The sequence below is a fragment of the Barbus barbus genome (genome assembly GCF_936440315.1).
Source record: "Barbus barbus genome assembly, chromosome: 5".
NCBI lineage: Eukaryota > Metazoa > Chordata > Actinopteri > Cypriniformes > Cyprinidae > Barbus > Barbus barbus.
The window spans coordinates 15,939,329-15,955,421 of NC_136733.1; positions in this window are offsets into that span (position 1 = coordinate 15,939,329).

A 16,093-nucleotide genomic window follows, 5' to 3' on the forward strand; every position below is an offset into this window, starting at 1 on the left:
AGAGTGTTTAATTAGGACAGAAAAATGTAAACAAATAGCTGATGTGAACCCCTGCCCCCCATACACCCTGTAACTCCAAAATCACAACGCAAAAATTTGCTGATACAGAAACAAGGAACCGTCTGGACTTCAGCTGCGCGCAATCAGGAGATGTTTGCTCTCTAGAACTCCTGCATCTACAATTAAATAAAATAGAGAGAAAAAAATCACAGGTGTATGCTTTGATAAATTAAGACCAGCAATGCTCAATCATTACCATGTTGATGCTAATCTGAACATTACTGTCAGTCAGGACCAGTAATGGGGCTCTCCAGGGTGTCAGATCTAAAGTACTGTAGCTTTAACGCCTATCTGTCACCATACTAAATTAGTCAATGCTTTTTTCTCCATGCTTGGAGACACAGCTGCATTTGAGAGGTTGCTGGTGCCAGTGCTAGCCACCTGCTCGGACTGTGGTACTTCCAGTGCTTCTCAGAGCCAATCAGACATGATATAGCAGTCATAAGAGAAAGCAAGAACGGAATGCAAAGGATAATTTGGTGACTTTAATACCAGACTTTAATCTTGCTGTAATAAGAGCTGCTTTAACACTGGGCATTATTGCCTCTTTGTGCTGATCCTTCACCAGCTTCCTGCGCCTAAACACTGGCCGTATTCATTAGGAATCTGACCGCGCAACTGGCCTCAGATCAGAATCGAAGTGCGTCATTCTCTCCCTCAAAAAAGCCATTAGATTTCTGCAGAGAGAGGGGTGACTGAGAATCCGTAAAGTGGGCTGGATCACTACTGCTCATTCAGCTGAACAGTTGCCATAGATACAGAGTGGTGATGATGTGTCGCTCCTGTGATTTGTCTGTTGTTTTGGATGACAGTGTCACTGCGGTTTGAAATAGATGAACCGTTTAGAGTTAGTGCTTCGGTGTGATCCCTGACATGTTGTAATTGCAACTGATTGTCATGGTCGTGGCTGAAAATAATAATTACAGTAGCTTAAATCAGGAAGTATTCTAGAGTGACTTAAATGTCATGAGTTCTAGTCATTAGCTAGATTTGCACTGAAGGAAAGGCTATGAAACGTTCCAAGATTGAGGTGTATTTCAGTCATAATTAATCACTGAATGTAAAGATGTCACTTGACTGAACAGTCATGTTCTTTATTTAAAAAAAAGAAAACTTGTTACACTTCTCCTACAAAAATACAATGTTCTGGCGCAGCTCTCTGCCAAATGTTTTGAAAAACTGTATTTTTCCCCCAGCATATTTGTAGCTAGCAGCAGCAAACCTTGATGAGTGAACAGTGCAGTTTTATATTTAAAAATAATACAAATATAAAAAAAATAACGGCAAACCTTTATTTGAATGCGTTGTAGTTACACGTTACATGTATTTAATATAGTAATAATAACAGTAAATTATGCATAAATTACAGGAAACTAATGCTAAACCCTAACCCTGAATGCATAGTATTTAAAAAATATATATTATTCAGTATTCCTTTGTGTAATTACATTGTAACAATGACACATTAAAATAAAGTGTAACCAAAATAGTTAATACTGTATGTACTGTATGCCTTTCTTAAAGTACATAGACATTAACAAGTATTTTAAAATGTAAAAGTATAAAAGATAAACAATCCATTAAAACATTTATGAACAGAACAGTGGTCATATTTAACAAATTAATGATCAAATAAATGTACTTTTCAAATCAATTGCGCCCTCAAATTACACAATAAATAAACACAATTCAATGCATTTTTGAGAAGTCTTTAATTTTAATTTTTTTTTCTTTTTTTGATGGCACACACTGAAAATGAGTGAAAGAAAATTGTACTATATTTGTAACATCCATGAATATTTGAAATTGTCTTTTTTATTGCCCAAATTGCAATACAATTTTAATAAAAATGCATATTTGGTTACAGCTAATAAGACGGTACTAGTTTCTCTTTTTTTCTGTCTTTCTTTCTTTCTAGTTTTTGTTTTAGTCGTTTCTGAAAATATGCACTGAATGAATGTCAAGTTCAAGGGTTCATCGGCAGACATGACTACAGCAAACACATTTCACAGCTATATAAATAGCATGTAATCCATAGGAGACATACTGGAAATCACATTACATGTTTTCTGAAAAAAGAAAAAACTGTATCAATCCTCAAGACATGGTCCCTGCGGCCATGGTAGGAGGCACTTAAGTCACGTTTAAATAATTTTTAGACTGTGACAAAGGGTCATGTTATAAGAAAATGTCTATACATCATATGCAACTTTGTAGCACTTGCTTAATGGATTGGCCATAGCTGCTTCAGTTACTTTCATCAGCAACATGTCTGTGGTTGGATTTTAAGAGGAAAAACTGAACATTTATTTTTCTTCAAGCATGTCATTCAAAATTTTTTTACTGGAGAGGATTAAGGGGTTGAAGCTCAAGCAGTGCAGTAAGCTCAGATGATGATGGATTTGTACATATGTCTAGCTAACTTTTGCAGTTCTTTCAAACATCCACATATAGCATCCATGTATTGTGTACTTTTCCGTCCACTCCTTTTTCTTTTTTAATCATTACAGGAAAATGAAAAAAAGTTGTTAAAATTAAAAATAAAATCTATCTATCTGTCTGTATGTCTGTCTGTTGGTCTGTCTGTCTATCTTGCAGTTTTAAGGGTTGAAACAAATTCGATTTTAATGTTAAAGCTGCAGTCCGTAAATTTTGCCTCTTTGTTGCCAATCTCTGTTTGAAAACCTGGAATTGCAGCTCTGTGCGGAATTATCTTCCGTGCGTGGCGTTGTGCTCCGGCACAGCTCCAGCATGGATGAACCTAATGTTTTGAGGAGTATGTGTGTCAGTCTGTCAATTACGCACCGGTGTAGATACTGTACTTAGGAATCACAGATTCTAGCCTATGTCTTGGAATATATGACTCAAATAAGAATTTTCACCGTATATTGCAATCTGAACAAGTAACAAGTCTGCCACCGTTCTGACCAACTGAGGAAAAAAGCATTACAATAAATTGCGCTGCCATATGTAATTCAATCTAATGATCAGATAGCTCATATCACATCTAACCGTGCAAATTATTATTATTGTTATACTTTATTCTCAAATTAAAGTACAATTAAATTTCTGTGCAGTCTAATATCTGATTGTCATGCCATTCGAATTTCATATTAAGAAATTATTTTAATCCAAAAAGCAAACTATGCTCCCTTCGAACTGCTTGTCTTAAAAATACAAATCTTGTGTAATCCTCTTGTGTAATCTGTAATCAGAAGCACATTTAAAACTGGAATATAATTTAATTTAATTCACATGTGTTTCATAAACACATAATCATTTCTGGATTACAATCCGCCATCAAAATGAAACATTTAATTATTCTAGCTGCTGTGAGAAAAGGCTATAAACGATGCGTCACCTGCAGGATCCTCACATGCTATAGCCTACTAGCTGGGGCAACTTCTTTATGTTTACAGTGTGACGTAATGACATAGTGGCATGCTCGAATTTCCCGCAAAAACCTACCCGTACCACTCAAATTAGAAAACGTTATTATAAGCTAATCATTGTGAATCGGAATAAAGTAAGGTAATAGTTTTGAACACTGGCTGGTTATGTACTTGCTTAAATATTGATTTCAGATCATTTTTTAACCCAAAAAAGTTATGGACAGCAAAATCCCAAGAATTTTAAAACAAATAAACAATTCTTCTGCAAGTCAAAACAGGTAAGAGGGACACTAATTTGTATGGCAACAGACAAGTCAACTGTACCTAACAATATAGGGAATTTACAAATCAAACTGTATGTACAGTCAATGAAAAAAAAAATCACAAATTGCTGCTTCTCATGAAAGTGCCAGTGAAGCCATGACAAATCTTAAATTCCAGTATGATGTTCATGCAAAGCTATCGAATGGCTCAAGAAAACTGTATATACTGTATATCTCAATGGGGAATGGTGAATGGCTCAAGAAAACTGTGTATTGTATGTCTGTCTACCTAGAATTTTTATTTTGGGTGGTTCGCTCCCCGTGGGATGTTTAAAAAGTAACATTTTAAAAGTTTTCTCCTGACTGTTTGCCAGTGACTCCAAATCAGAACAGGCTTAACCACAACCCTTCAAGCTATGAAAGTGTGGACAGGGCAGAGAGTATAATGAGAAAGAGTGGCAAGGGACAGTTTATGAGACAGCATAATGGCCACTGGCTACAGCTTACTCACTCAAACCTGGAGACTTACGGACAGATCCAGTTTTCCAAAGTAAGCCAAGCCAAACATTTTATTGCACTGCGTTAGATTTCCCCATCCTGTGCTCCATTCTGAACCATCATCACAAAATAATTGCAAGTTGTTTTGCTGATTAGTAATGATTGAAGTCATGTAACCGTAATGGCCTGGGAGCCCAGCTGAGCTCAAAATTAAGCTTGGCTGCCTTAAAGCTTTGTGAAATGCTTTAGTTGTTTTTTAATTAACAAAAATTGCAATTGTGCATTTTGAATCAGGCATCAAATGGAAGATAGTCATCATAGTTTTTGTGTAACTCATTACTTTCTTTAGAGATATGAAATGAATAAATAAGCATAAACAGATAAGTATAAATAAAACGCTCATTGTATTAACCATAAAAAGGGAAATGAATCAAAACGCCAAAGATTTTTTTTTTTAAATCAAACAAAGACAGTAAGTCCCAAATTAACAATCAAGTTATACAAATTGATAGCAGATTTATTTAAACTAAAATATTTTCTCAAAGTTCTCAAGAAAAAGAGTCGAGTAGAATTGTTCAGGCTTCCATCAATGTTTCATAGAGGGGAAATTAAAATATCTGGGTAGGGGAGAAGTCTTAAAATTTAGGGGGAAAAGATAATAACAATAATAATAATAATAATATAATAATAATAATAAGGAGATACTATACAATAAAAGATCAATAGCTATTGTGATCTATTTATCAATTAATAATAACTACTTAATAATATTAAAGGTTTAGAATACAAAAATAAAGCCTTTAGTAACCTAACAATTTTCATTTGACAAATCAGAATTCATAACTGTTACAGACATGCCAGGCTCTGCCACCTCCCAATCACAGCGATCCCTATCACCTGAGTTCTAATCACGCTCACCTGTCCCGCATCACGTCCCTCATCACCAGTCAGCTATAAAACCACACACCACCCAGCACATGATGTCCGGTCTCGTTTCTGCGAAGAGGACTTCCTACGACAGCACAAAGCCTGTATTCCCTATTGCTAATCCACTAACCTGTCTCTGTATATACTTACCTGTTCCAGGATCCTGCTCCAAGCCAGTTCCACGATCGCCGGTGCGAAGCTCCCAAGTCTGCTGTGTGTGTGTGTGGTTGCCGATCGTCCTTGGTTCCTCCAGTTATCCCTGCAAGTAAAGATTCACATCATTACTACCCAGTTCAAGATCACCAACTCCGGGATCAAGAAAGCCGCGCCATCTGTTTACCTCTCTATTGCTTACCTGTCAATAAACGTTCCATTACCTGCTAACCTTGTGTCCTCCGATCTGTAACAATAACTTTGTTTCTGTGCTTCATTCAACCCCTGTTTCACAGAAACTTAGAGAAACGATGCAACTCTTGTGGAAAAGAATAAAGGTTCAATACTTCAAATGAAGGAGTAACGTTTCTGTACCTGCCTTCTGGCTGATGTTGATACGAGTCAAGCTACGTTATCAAGGGTATTTGTTGTTTGCATTCATCACAGCCAGTGAACTCGGTTCAGTGTTCATCAAGCTCATAATTTCCAGTTAACACTGAAAGATGGCTGTGAAAATTAAACAAATATGTTCTGTCATATATGAGCATCAAGTTGTGTGTCATTCAGCTCCATGACTCAAAAAAAAAAACATCTTGAAAGAAGTCCATACGGCTTATGTGCTTTATTCCAAGTTTTCTGAAACCATATAGGCTTTGTGTGAGAAACAGACTGAAATTCAAACAAAGCTATCATATGACTTCAGAAGAAAAAAATTGCAGCATAACGGTGAGCAAATGATGAAAAAAATCTTCATTTTTGGGAAAACCTCTTTAAAATAATGATAAATCTGTGAAACAGAAAAACTAGTAACAACTAGTGTTTTACTAGTGTTTTCTTACTAGTTAACTGAAGGTCTATTAAAGGTTCTCTGCTGAACTCTTTATTTATTGATCATGAATAAGAATAAAGTGGCTCAAATTAATGTTTAACCAGATTTCTGTATACCGTCATAGAGGTCCGACGAACAGGACACAGTGGCAGGAGATACTTTTTACTGTCTTAGAGAAAGTGACTGTCAGAACAAAATGTCAAATGGGGCGATACTGTTTCCATTTAGTCAGTAAACAAGCCCTGTAACACTCTAAATAGAAGTGCTGCAACGTTTCTCCAACAACATAAGCGGTGCTGAGAATGACAGACTGAAGGAACGCTAACTTTTCATATGGAAGGCAGTTTTACTATAATCAGTTTCATCTCATTGTCTCACTGAAACATGCAACCATCAACCCGCTTTGGGCATAAAATTACAGTGCACTCCGTTTAACAAATGCTCTTCAAATATTAAATTGCCTGATGGTGCCGCTGGCCATTATGTTGCATATATTTATTCTAGCATGATCTGAAGGAAGAGAAATAACTGCTGGCAGTCACCATCACTTTGCACTTGGACAAGAATAGTATGTCATCATTTCAACCACCACTGGACATTTATTTTTTTGGATGTCACTGTATGAATGCACTTAAAAACCATCAGAGCAGCATATAACCAAAGAAGTGCTACCGATAAAAGATTTCTGCTCTTATTTATAGAATGTTCCAAAGTCCTCCGTGTCCCAAATTCATTCAATTAAACTACTAGAGCATGCTGATCAAGAGGTCGCTTTTCAAAAGCAAGAGAAAAAGTTTTGAAACTAACTGGTATGTATGGAATGTATGCATGAAATATAGACCATGTTTACTAAGTGAATATTTGGTAGGGGTTTTATTTATGTGTTTATTTATTTATATATAGTCAATTTATAGATCTATAATTTATAGTTTGGCTACAACTAAACAAAACAAGAAAAGTTCTAAAAGGAAAACAGAATCAGAATCAGAATCAGAATGTGCTTTATTGGCCAAGTATGTTTACACATACAAGGAATTTGTTGTAGTGACAGAAGCTCCACAGTGCAACAGAATGACAGCAACAGGACAGGACACAGATAATAAAAGAATAACAACAATTAACCAAAAGGCAATGTACAAAGCAGCAAAAACAAAATATATAATATAGACAACTATGTATGTGCAGGTCAAGTATGTGCAAATTAGAAATGAGAAAATAAAGATAAAATTAGTGAGTGTGGTGAATGGATAGTGTATTATCGTTGTGTGTTCCACGTTTATTGTTGAGTGTTCATGAGATGGATTGCCTGAGGGAAGAAACTGTTCCTATGTCTGGTCGTTCTGGTGCACAGAGCTCTGTAGCGTCGACCAGACGGTAACAGATCAATGAGGGAGCGTGCTGGGTGTGAGGGGTCCAGAGTGATTTTACCAGCCCTTTTGCTCACTCTGGATAAGTACAGTTCTTGGAGAGTGGGGAGGGTTGTACCAATGATTCACTCAGCAGGCCGGACTACCCTCCGTAGTCTTCTGAGGTCAGATTTGGTAGCTGAGCTGAACCAGACAGTTATAGAAGTTCAGAGGATGGATTCAATGATGGCAGAGTAGAACTGTTTCAGCAGCTCCTGTGGCAGGTTGAACTTCCTCAGCTGGCGAAGAAAGTACAGCCTCTGCTGGGCCTTCCTGACAATGGAGTCTATGAGAATATCCCACTTCAGGTCCTGGGAGATGGTGATGCCCAGGAATCTGAATGACTCCACTGCAGTCATGGTGCTGTTCATGATGGTGAGTGGGGGGAGAGCAGGGAGGTTTCTCCTGAAGTCCACTATCATCTCCATAGTTTTGAGCATGTTAAGCTCTAGGTTGTTAAGACTGCACCAGACAGCCAGCTCCTTAACCTCCTGTCTGTAAGCAGACTCGTCACCGTCCTGGATGAGGCCGATCAGTGTGGTGTTGTCTGCGAACTTCAGGAGCTTGACAGAGGGGTCTTTAGAGGTGCAGTCGTTGGTGTAGAGGGAGAAGAGTGGGGAGAGAACGCAACCCTGAGGAGCTCCAGTGCTGATGGTGCGAGTGCTGGATGTGAATTTACCAAGCTTTACTAGAGCTGGGTTAGTTTATTTTGAAGGGTTTCCGTGATGATGGTGTTAAAAGCGGAGCTGAAGTCCACAAACAGGATCTTCACATAAGTCCCTGGTCTGTCCAGATGCTGCAGGATGAAGTGCAGTCCCATGTTGACTGCATCATCCACAGACCCGTTTGCTCTGTAGGCAAACTGCAGGGGGTCCAGTAAGGGTCTAGTGATGTCCTTCAGATAAGCCAAAACCAGTCTTTCAAATGATTTCATGGCTACAGATGTTAGGGCCACAGGTCTGTAGTCATTAAGTCCAGTAATTTTGGGTTTCTTTGGGACGGGGATGATGGTGGAGCGTTTGAAGCATGAGGGGACTTCGCACAGCTCCAGTGATCTGTTGAAGATCTGTGTGAAGATGGGGGCCAGCTGATCAGCACAGGTTTTTAGGCAAGCTGGTGACACACTGTCTGGGCCTGGTGCTTTCCTTCTTTTGTTCTTCCTGAAGACCTGGCACACATCATCTTCGCTGATTTGAATCGTAGGTGTGGGGGAGAGAGGGGTTGCTGGAGGTGTGAATGGTTGTGTGGAGAGGTGTTCAGGGCGGGTGTGGGGTGATCTTTCAAAACGACAATAAAAGTCGTTCAAGTCGTCTGCCAGGTGTTGATTCTCCAGAGTGCTGGGGGATGGTGACTTGTAACTGGTGATATCATTCATTCCTATCCACACTGAAGCAGGATCACTGGAAGATAATTTTTTCCTGAGCTTGTCAGACTAATTCCTCTTTGCCACTCTGATCTCCTTTTCCAGTGTGTATTTGGCCTGTTTGTACAACACTTTATCCCCCTTTCTGTAAGCATCTTCTTTGGCCTGATGGAGCTGTCTGAGTTTTGCAGTGAACCATGGTTTGTCATTGTTGTAGATTAGATGAGTCTTGTTAGGAATGCACATATCCTCGCAGAAACTGATATAAGATGTTACAGTCTCTGTGAGCTCATCCAGATCGGTGGCAGCGGCTTCAAAAACAGTCCAATCAGTGAGGTCGAAACAGGCTTGTAGATCCTGGTCTGTTTCGTTAGTCCATCTTTTAACAGATCTTAATACAGGCTTTGCAGACTTAAGTTTCTGCCTGTAGGACAGAATAAGATGAACTAAACAGTTATCAGAGAGTCCTAAAGCTGCTCGTGGAACAGAGTGATATGCATCCTTTATTGTTGTGTAACAGTGATCCAATATATTACTGTCTCTGGTGGGACATGTGATGTGCTGTCTGTATTTTGGCAGTTCGCGGTAGAGATTTGCTTTATTAAAGTACCCGAGAATGATTAAAACAGAGTCCGGGTGTTGATGCTCACTCTCTGTGATCATATCAGCGAGTTTCTGTAAAGCTGTGCTCACGTGCGCTTGCGGTGGAATGTAAACACTCACGAGAATGAACGAGCAGAACTCCCGCGGCGAATAGAACGGCTTGCAGTTAATGAAGAGCGTTTCTAGATCTGAACAGCACATCTTCTTTAACACAGTTACATCTGTACACCACCTCTCATTGATGTAAAAGCACGTCCCGCTGCTGCGCGATTTCCCCGTTGAAATCCTTGTTTGTCCGAGAGAGCAGAAGGAGTTTGTCTGTTTTGTTGGGTGGAGAGCAGAGATTCGCCAGATGGATGCTAGGCAACGCCGTTCGAAATCCGCGCTGACGAAGCTTCACGAGCGCTCCAGCTCGCTTCCCCTGCCTGCGCCTCCTGTAGCATTTGACCAGAGCTACGGCTCCGCCAACTACAATGTCCAGCAAAACGTCCGAAAAATCTAAATCCGGTAAAAGATTTGGTGTGTTCTGCCGAATGTTCAGCAGGTCATCCCTGGTAAAACTGATCGTATTTGAAAAACAAAAAACAGGAAAAACAAACAAAAACAGTACAAACACTGAAGATCATCGCACAATAGCTGCCATCATCGGCGCCATTTTGTTCCTGTCAAAAAAATAAATAACAAAATAAAATAAAATAACAATAGAAATTATAAACACACTGTCAGAGAGTCACCACAGTCAATCAGCAGCACTATATCCCTGCACTCCTCTCGTTCACTCACTGTCTGGTCTCAAACATTCCATGTTGACTAACCTGACCCACTTACCTTTGTTTACTTACCAGTTGCTCCAGTGTTCCTATCCCAGTTCTCCACCGTCTCCACGATCCACTGTTACCTCCGGATCCCCTGGAAAAGGAAAAAGGACATTCACACTCAGATAAGCCTGCTCATTCTGCTCATCTCCTTCCCCACTGCTACTACTCAATAAACCAATTTACTAACAAACAGATGCTAATTGACTCTCACGCACTGAGCGTGCTCGACATCTCACCACGGGACTGTGCCTCTACTGCGGAGTCCAGGGGCAGTTCATTCAAGTGTGCCCCTCTCGCCCCCACGCCCAGCTGTGAGTACCCCCCAATTGGAGCCTGCTATCTCTACCCTACCACTGCTAACGGTACAACTGCTCACCCCACGTCATTTAATTTCAGTACCTGCCCTCGTGGACTCGGGATCCTCAGGCAATTTCATCTCACAAGCCCTCCTTAAACAACTTGATTTACCCCGCCAGAGACAGGCCGAGCTGAAGATCGAGACCATACAGGGAAAATCACTCGGGCGTGGGCACATCAAGTTCCGGTCTCCGCTGATCACTCTGCAAGTAGGCTTCATCAGGAGAGGATATCCTTTCTGGTACTGGAGGGACCCACCGTCGATATCATCCTGGGAAGCCCCTGGCTATTTCAACATTCCCCCGAAGTCAGATGGGATACCAGCGAGATCCTCCGATGGAGTAAAACCTGCATTCAAAACTGTCTCTCCAATGTCCCTGTGCCCCTGGTTAGTAACCTGAGGCTCCAAGTTCATTGCACCCTAGTGGAGAGCCCCGAACCTTGTGAGGTTTTGACGATCCCATCTGACTACCTGGCGTTTCAGAATTTGTTCAGCAAACAGGCAGCCACGAAGTTACCACCGCACCGGCCATGGGCTTGTGCCATAGCCCCCCTCACTTCCATGCTCCGTCAGAAACCCAAACCTTGTGAGGTTCTGACGATCCCATCTGACTACCTGGCGTTTCAGGATGTGTTCAGCAAACAGGCAGCCACGAAGTTACCACCGCACCGGCCATGGGCTTGTGCCATAGCCCCCCTCACTTCCATGCTCCGTCAGAAACCCAAGTCTCTGTCCTGGAACTTCGAAGCTCGAGCCGCCTACAAGAAGCTCCAGGAGGCCTTCTGCACTGTTCCCATCCTCTCGCATCCCGAACCCCAACTCCCATTCATAGGGGAAGTGGATGAACTGATCCGCATCACCTCCATCACCAAACCTGCTCTGCTGGGAGGCCCAGAGGGCTAGACCTACATGCCCACCTCCTTGAGGATTTCCCTTCTGGGCTCCCTGTATGCTTTCCCGAGCTCTGGACACCCAGGCAAACAGCGTACTCTCTCGCTCCTCCAAGCTCGGTACTGGTGGCCCAGTAATGCCCGGGATGTCTCCCTGTACGTTCGTGGATGCTCAGTCTGCGCCATCTCCAAGACTCCACATCACTTACCCGCCGGTAAATTAGTCCCATTATCCATTCCACGTCGCCCCTGGTCCCACGTCGGAGTCTACTTCGTCACAGATCTCCCCAAGTCAGAAGGTTATACCTGCATACTCGTTGCAGTTGACAGATTCTCCAAAGCTTGCACGTTAATTCCCCTCTGGGGTTTACCCACAGCCCTCGAAACAGCAGAGGCCCTCTTCCATAATCTCTTCCACACATTTGGCATCCCAGAAGATGTCGTCTCCGACCGTGGGCCACAGTTTGTCTCCCGTGTCTGGATGGCATTCTTCAAACTCCTCGATGTCACCGTCAGTCTCTCCTCAGGGTATCACCCCCAAACGGCCAGACTGAGTGGAAGATTCAGGAGATTGGGAGATATCTCTGGGCCTACTGTAATGACAACCAGCACAGCTGGAACTGCTTCCTCCCGTGGGCCGAGTATGCACAAAATTCCCTCAAGCAAACCACCACCGGCCTGCTAACTATACACAGAAATGGATTGAGTGAGTTATCTTTCACTTAATTACTTTCACAATTAGCTAAAAAAACAAAAACAAAAAAAAACACGAAGGCATAGACAACATATTTTTCAGGGAAACTCATCTGAAGTTGCTCGGTTAGAAAATTAACTAATGCAAACACTTACATTTCACCTGAAAGCTGATAAGTGTAATACAGCTATATTTGAAGTACCGAAAGAAACTGGAGCCGGAAACTGAACTCCTCAGGGACCTGCTTTATTCATGTCTTTTAAAGCGGAAAATATGAAAATAAAAGGATTTTGTGCAAAAGCAACAAATGTGGTGGTGCCACATAAAAAAGCCAAGTATTTTCACTTCATTCTAATGTGTATCTTTTAACACCAGTAAAACAATATGCAGTTCTGCAGCTAAAAGTCATTTAGGTAAACATGTGATTTACTGTTTCAATAAAACTCACACATAGGCTGAATATTGCTTTCAGTGCTTTAAAATTGAAGCTCTTTACCTGACTTACTAAAAATAACCATCCTTTTGAATTTATGGTTAGCAAGCAGCTTTAAATATTAAAACATTTTTAAAAAGACATCAAATCTGCTGCGTCAAATTTTTTTCCAATGCCTAACAAGATAAATATCATTCAACTGCATGAAATCTATGAAATAAAATGTTCATGTCTGATACGTGAGCAGATATTGCTAGTGCCCTCTAAGAAAAGTCCATAAAAATAAAGCACAAATCTACTGTGGTAATACGAAGGAGTTTTTCCTATTGATTTTTCACAGGAGTTTTACCTGTATTTTGAATTTTGCATTGCATTGTGTTTTGTTTTAGGGTTAATGGAACATCTTAATGGAAATAGTTCACCCAACAATTTTAATTTGATTGCATTCTTTGCAGAGGAACCATTGATGAGCAAATGTTGTATTTCTAAATTTCTCCAAATCTGTTCCAAACAAAAAAAAAAATACACAAATTCATCTTTGGATGACCTGAGGGTGAATAAATGATCATTTTTGGTTGAACAATTCCTTTAACAGATAATATCCCAGCAGAAAATTACCACTACCTTTTCCATTTTCTACAAGATTTAGATTTTATTAAGTCCTGATGAACAATCATATCCATGTGATAGAAAATATAGCTAATTATGTGTTTGAAATGTGTGACCTGGCAAATCCTAATGACCTGCAGTGACTGAATAAAGAGAGAGTGATAAAAATGATGATGGATGGGTTAGTGGGTGCGCGGGATGTGTGTTCACACCATACATCAATGCAGGATGGCTGACTTACTAATAGATCCAGCTGGGATTCTTCAGAATTCACTTGTGTCAAGACACAGAAAGGCAGAACTGATACTCACAAAAGCAGTAGGCTTAATTCATATAATTATTGTTTATGAAAGAGGTTGTTTTAAAGCATTAAAGCTAATCGCGCATGCTGTTAGCATAATGAAAACCAATAGAGACCAAACTTATGCCAATAGAAGTATTTTTCTAAATACACAGAGATGTGTGGTAGGCCTATTGATTTACATAGTTTCTTATACTGCAAAAAAGTGTTATATCTGTCCACTCATTTACTAATCGATCATATTGAGGCTGTTGTTGAGTAAAGTAGAGTTAATCTTTTTACATTTGGTACTTAGAGTATTATAGTGTGAATATTATTATTAATAGGCAAAACCTTCACATAGTTTTAGAATGTGTAGATAGACCATTGAAATTGAGTTAGAATGTTGAAAGCTGCATAGCTACAATAGATTTTTCAATACATTATCTCAATGATAGAGGCCATATCTCTATTCATTTGATGCTTAATATACCATGTGGTGTTAAATAATTTGGTTTCACTTTATTTTGATGCTCCCTTTAATACATTCTCATTAGAGTGTTAGTAGAGTACTAGACTGATAGGGTTAGTGTTAGAATAAGTTGGAATTTACTTGAAAAGTAACTAGTCTGTAAAATGTCTTTTGGGAGCCCATAGCAATAAAGAGTTAGCAGATATTAAGTAGACAGTCTACTAATACTCTAATGGGAGTTGGTTGATATGTAGGTGCAGCATTACTTGCTGTCAACAGAATGTACAAAAGGGACCATCAAAATAAAGTGTTACCAATAATTCAAATGAAAACCACTGACCACATTTAGCCCATAAGACTTAACCAAGAGATTAACTGTAAATAAAGGGTGCCAATCGCACTTCCTGAAAAAAGCCAGTCCTGCAGAGTTTAGCTCCAATCTGCTCAACCACCCACCCATGCATACAGCAGTTGGACAAAATAATGTGATCACCTGGGAAAGAGGCAGTATTCCTTTATTAAGGTGTTTTACCACTAATTGCCTTTAATACAGCTTCCAACTTTCTTAGAATGGATTCATATAACTTTTGAACAGTCTAGAGTGGAACATCTGCCAGCTGCTTCAGAGATGTTGGAGCAGGGAATCTGTTTTTCACTCTTCTCGCCAAAACTGCCTACAGTGGTTTGATGATATTCAAGTCAGGTGATTTGTCTAGCCAGGGCAGGTGTTCATATTGGTGCTCCAGTTCCAACTGGTAATCCAATATTTTAGCACTGGTGCCTTTTATTAAAGATTTAGTAGTTTCAGCTCTTTCATAGAAGTTGGCTTTAAGATTGTTTTTTGATTAAACAGGGACTTCAAGGTTTGCTTTTACTTTGCAGCTGTAGTTCTGTATTGTTGGGACACAATCCTCCTTAGTGTTCGATGGCACCTGTTATTGACTTTCAGTTTTCACCCACTATTCTTCTTCGCTGATGACGTCTTCCCATGCTTTGTGTTTGCAGTTGTAATCATAAAGACTGTTGTTCTTCACCCATTTCCCATCACCCAAGACAACCATTTCACAGACCGTTGTACTGCTCAATACAAACTATACCACTGATATACAAAATAAATAATCGATAACCGCAACATTTGCTTTGGTTGCATAAAATATCTTCTTTTGTGTTCCGCAGAATTAAATAAGTCATGAGTGTGAGCATGAGTGTGAGTGAGCGACATGAGGAATGAATGATGTTAGAATTTTCAATTTGTGCGAACTCTCCTTCTAACTCTTAAAGATATCTCTTGCTTGCTATCTCTTTGCTTGAGTATCATTTTGATTTCAGCTATTGCAGCCACTACATCAAAAGTTGGCAAACCTACAAAAATCATGCCAAATCTATATAAATAGGATCCACTAACTGAGTTATGCAAATTATTTTTGGAAGCTGCTGAGTGAGAACAAATGCTGTGCCTTATGCACATATGGGAAACTAATATTATTCAAGAATAAAAATGGAATTCCCTCGGTCCCGAGGCCATTGTAGCCTACATTGAAAACAAAAGGATTTGATGTGGGCTAAGCATATGCATAAAACATAACTAGTGTGTACATCTTTTGTGACCTAAAATGCTGTTAACTGAAACAGTGTTTGATATCTTGCAGAATTCATGCTTCTGTAAAATAACTTTTAGTCAAATAATTTTTTTTTGTTAAATATTTTATTTTGATTGGGAATTGTGAACCATTTTTGACAGCTTATGCAACAATTCAGTTTAGAAATCTCGGTTAACACTTTAGAATACACTATTAACTACGACTTTCCCTCAAATAAATTCCTAATTTGCTGCTTATTAATAGTTAGTAAGGTAGTTGTTAAATTTAGGTATTGGGATTAGGGATGTAGAATAAGGTCATGTAGAATAAGGCATTAATATGTGCTTAATTACTACCAATAAATGGCTAATATTCTACTAATATGCATGCTAATAAGCAACTAGTTAAGAAACCCTAAAATAAAGTGTTACCGAAATCTCAGTCAGTGTATGATTTATCAATTTA